The sequence below is a fragment of the Dendrobates tinctorius genome, unplaced genomic scaffold, assembly GCF_039654945.1.
Source record: "Dendrobates tinctorius isolate UK_male_01 unplaced genomic scaffold, ASM3965494v1 ptg000227l, whole genome shotgun sequence".
Lineage (NCBI taxonomy): Eukaryota > Metazoa > Chordata > Amphibia > Anura > Dendrobatidae > Dendrobates > Dendrobates tinctorius.
Window position 1 is genome coordinate 1825001 of NW_027361894.1, and position 5000 is coordinate 1830000.

Consider the following 5000-nt stretch of genomic DNA (forward strand, 5'->3'; position numbering starts at 1 on the left):
TTTGGGGGGAAAGTCGAATTATGGAGCAAAAACCATTTTTGGGGACTTAGAAAAAATTCCGAGATGTGTCAGACTTCCAGGAAGGGGGCGCCTCGGGAGGTGTACCTAGGAGGCTTCCAGGGGCCTGGGTACACTTTTCAGAAAGTACCGTTGGGACTTAGAAAAATTTTCAAGATTTTTGGACTTAGAGCGATTTTTGGATTTTTGTGCAAAAATCGAATTTTCCCTTCTCCCACCGCTCTGGGGCGTCAATATGAAGTGGGGACCCGAGGGAGAGTGCCTCCCATGAGGGTAGAATGTGTGACTTTTGGGGGGAAAGTCGAATTATGGAGCAAAAACCATTTTTGGGGACTTAGAAAAAATTCCGAGATGTGTCAGACTTCCAGGAAGGGGGCGCCTCGGGAGGTGTACCTAGGAGGCTTCCAGGGGCCTGGGTACACTTTTCAGAAAGTACCGTTGGGACTTAGAAAAATTTTCAAGATTTTTGGACTTAGAGCGATTTTTGGATTTTTGTGCAAATATCGAATTTTCCCTTCTCCCACCGCTCTGGGGCGTCAATATGAAGTGGGGACCCGAGGGAGAGTGCCTCCCATGAGGGTAGAATGTGTGACTTTTGGGGGGAAAGTCGAATTATGGAGCAAAAACCATTTTTGGGGACTTAGAAAAAATTCCGAGATGTGTCAGACTTCCAGGAAGGGGGCGCCTCGGGAGGTGTACCTAGGAGGCTTCCAGGGGCCTGGGTACACTTTTCAGAAAGTACCGTTGGGACTTAGAAAAATTTTCAAGATTTTTGGACTTAGAGCGATTTTTGGATTTTTGTGCAAAAATCGAATTTTCCCTTCTCCCACCGCTCTGGGGCGTCAATATGAAGTGGGGACCCGAGGGAGAGTGCCTCCCATGAGGGTAGAATGTGTGACTTTTGGGGGGAAAGTCGAATTATGGAGCAAAAACCATTTTTGGGGACTTAGAAAAAATTCCGAGATGTGTCAGACTTCCAGGAAGGGGGCGCCTCGGGAGGTGTACCTAGGAGGCTTCCAGGGGCCTGGGTACACTTTTCAGAAAGTACCGTTGGGACTTAGAAAAATTTTCAAGATTTTTGGACTTAGAGCGATTTTTGGATTTTTGTGCAAAAATCGAATTTTCCCTTCTCCCACCGCTCTGGGGCGTCAATATGAAGTGGGGACCCGAGGGAGAGTGCCTCCCATGAGGGTAGAATGTGTGACTTTTGGGGGGAAAGTCGAATTATGGAGCAAAAACCATTTTTTGGGACTTAGAAAAATTTCGAGATGTGACAGACTTCCAGGAAGGGGGCGCCTCGGGAGGTGTACCTAGGAGGCTTCCAGGGGCCTGGGTACACTTTTCAGAAAGTACCGTTGGGACTTAGAAAAATTTTCAGGATTTTTGGACTTAGAGCGATTTTTGGATTTTTGATCAAAAATCGAATTTCCCCTTCTCCCACCGCTCTGGGGCGTCAATATGATGTGGGGACCCGAGGGAGAGTGCCTCCCATGAGGGTAGAATGTGTGGCTTTTGGGGGGAAAGTCGAATTATGGAGCAAAAACCAGTTTTTGGGACTTAGAAAAATTTCGAGATGTGTCAGACTTCCAGGAAGGGGGGAGTCTCAGGAGGTGTACCTAGGAGGCTTCCAGGGGCCTGGGTACACTTTTCAGAAAGTACCGTTGGGACTTAGAAAAATTTTCAGGATTTTTGGACTTAGAGCGATTTTTGGATTTTTGTGCAAAAATCAGATTTCCCCTTCTCCCACCGCTCTGGGGCGTCAATATGATGTGGGGACCCGAGGGAGAGTGCCTCCCATGAGGGTAGAATGTGTGGTTTTTTGGGGGAAAGTCGAATTATGGAAGAAATTGAGTTTTGAGGACAAAAAAGTGTTTTGAGGACAAAAAAGTTTCTTGAGGACAAAAAAGTTTCTCGAGGACAAAAAAGTGTTTTGAGGACAAAAAAGTTTCTTGAGGACAAAAAAGTGTTTTGCGAACAAAAAATGGAATTTTGTGATTTTGTGTAAAAATAAGTAAATTCCCCTACTTCCACCACAGGGGGGCTTCAGTATGTTGTAGGGCCCCCAGGGAGGGTCCCCCAACTGGGTTTAAAGTTTGTGGATCCTGGGCAGAAAGTTGAATTTTGGATGAAAAACCGAATTTTGGGACTTAGAAAAATTTCGAGCTGAGCAGTGACAGACTTCCAGGCAGGGGAGCCTCTCTGGAGGTGTACCGAAAACAGTTCCAGGAGCTGAGGTCATTTTCGAACATTTTTTGTTCGCTCAAATTTTTTTTGTTTTTGAGCTCTAAAAAGCTGTTATTATCAATTGGCTCAAAAATTTCAAGTGTCATGAGCTAGTACATGTTGGAGGAATACGTTTTAGGCAAAAAATTGCAAAAAAAAAAATCCAAGTGAAAAAGAACCGGAATGGGGAATTTCTGACTGCTGTAGCAGCCGCACAGTTCCAGGAGGTCGGATACATTTCCGACTTTGTCCCGCTCATTGAAGTACATTGTCCCGCAATGCAAATACATAGTAATGCGCACCTGCGGGAGAATATAGGAGAGAGTGGGCTCTCTCTACCCCGATGTATGGCGGTTGTTCCTATGGTTCTCTGGCTCGGGTAGGCGACTTAGAAGGTGGTCCCTCTTGTCGTGGAAGTTGCAAAATACGGCCGAGACTGAACTTCCACGGCTCCAGGAGGGACTTTTGCTGGTCGTGCGTCCCAAGTGAGAGAGGCGATCCTGGGGTACCTGAGCCTGACCAGACCCTCCCTCGGTGGTCCCTGGTCTTCTGAAGGGTGATGGCATTCAGGGGGGCAAATCTGGAGTCCGTGGCCGAGTTTGGGCTCTAGAAGGCGGACGCCCCTTCTGACCATGTCCCCTCAGAGCCGGCTGGATGGTTCATGGTCCGCGGCTTTGTCTGGCGGTCTGTGCCCAAGCCGGAGAAGCTCTCCTGGGGTACGTGAGCTTTGACCAGACCCTCCCTCGGCGGTCCCTGGTTCTCTGGAGGTGATGGCTGTCAGGGGGGCAAATCTGGAGTCCTCGTGGGAAGGAGGGCTCTTGAAGGCGGACGCCCCCTCTGACTATGTCCCCTCAGAGCAGGCTGGATGGTTCATGGTCCGCGGCTTTGTCTGGCGGTCCATGCCCAAGCCGGAGAAGCTATCCTGGGTACCTGAGCTTCAACCAGACCCTCCCTCGGTGGTCCCTGGTTCTCTGGAGGCGATGGCTGTTGTCAGGGGGGGGGGGGCAAATCTGGAGTCCTCGTGGGAAGGAGGGCTCTGGAAGGCGGACGCCCCCTCTGACTATGTCCCCTCAGAGCATGCTCGATGGTTCTCAGTCCCTGGCTTTGGCTTTTTGGCCATCCTGGGGTACATTCTTGCCAAAAAAAAAAACGACTAAGTGAAAAAGAACCGGAATGAGGAATTTTCTAGGTGCCGCATCCGCCCTACAGTGACTTGAGGCCGGGTACAGTTCCGACTTCGTCCCCTTAAAGTGGGGACGTTGTCCCGCAATGCAAATACATAGGAATGCGCACCTCTGGCAGAATGTACTTGAGAGAGTGTCGTCTCTCTACCCCGATAGAAAGCAGTTGTTTCTCTGGTTCCCCGACTTGGGTAGGCGACTTGGCATGTGGTCCCTCTCGTCTGGAAGTTGCGCACTCCGGCTGAGACCGAACTTCCACAGCTCCGAGAGGGACTTTTGCCGATCGTGCATCCCAAGCGAGAGAGGCAATGCTGGGGTACCCAAGCCTGACCAGACCCTCCCTCGGCGGTCCCTGGTTCTCTGGAGGTGATGGCTTTCGGGGGGCAAATCCGGAGTCCTCGTCCGAAAGGGGGGGCTCCGGAAGGCGGACGCCCCTCTCGTCCATGTCCTCTCAGAGCGGTCTTATCCTCCGATCGATCTGGCACGGCGCTCCCGGGTGGGGAGGTGGTGCTGCTCGCTCGACCCGGGCTTTGGAGCTCGCGTCGGTTTACGGTGAGCGGTGTCCTTCCTCCTGTACCCCCGGGCTTCCACCACCTATCTTTGGGCGCGCACGCCGGCCGTCACCTCCCGTTCGAGGACGGAGGCGGCCGAGCTGTGGGAAGTTTGAATCGCACCGAACGATGAACAGTGGTCTGACGACCCACGCGGGCGAACGGCGGGGCGCCCACCCACCCCGGCGTGGGGGCCAGCCGTCCGAATCGCTCCCCGCGTGGGGAAGCACAGTGTTAGCAAGGGCGGCCCTTTTCGAAGTTCCAGATGCGCAGCCCTGCCCGCGGAGGTCCGTGCCACGCATCGCCCGAAGGGCGGCCTCCGCGGCGGGCACCAGCGAGAGCGGCGGCGGTGGGTGGCGTTTCCACGCCGCTGCCGAGCTCCGCGCCACTAGTCTTTCCCGAGCCCCTACGTTAGTGGGGGGGATGACAGAGCTGTGGAGGCAGGCGAGGGGGGGTTCTCACTGCGCGGTGTGCCCCCACCCGACTCGCCATCGCCTTCCGCTCCTCGTACGTCGTCCTCCGAGGCGGCTCGGAAGGGAGAGGGAGAGCGAGAGAGCGAACGCCCCCCGAGCGAGGGGAAGATGGAGAAGGGAGCGATTTGAATGGGGCGAGAGGTGAAGGGAGTACGGCAGAACGCTGCCCTGCGCACCCCCCCGTGTTCCCGCCAGGCGGGGGAACAGCCCTGGGAGGAAAAGCCGCTCGGGCATCCCTTTGAGGACGGGCAAGAGCCGGGTGTAGGGACTACGCTGGAGGGCGACGCCGATACGGCCAGGCCGACTACGCCCCGCGCGACCTCTGCGTCGCTGGGGCTTGTGCCGGAGCCGCGGCGGACCCCGACGGCCAAACCCCCTCTCCCAATCCTCGCGCCTGTCCGCTGGTCGGTCGAGGACCCCCCGCGATTGAGGCAGGTCTAAGCCAGACGGTGGCGCCGCAAAGGCCCCCCACGCCCCGGCCCCGCTCCCCAGCGACCCTGTGTGTCGCCCAAGGAGCGTCGGGTCGCGCGGCAGGGCGGCCGCGGTGTCTTCGC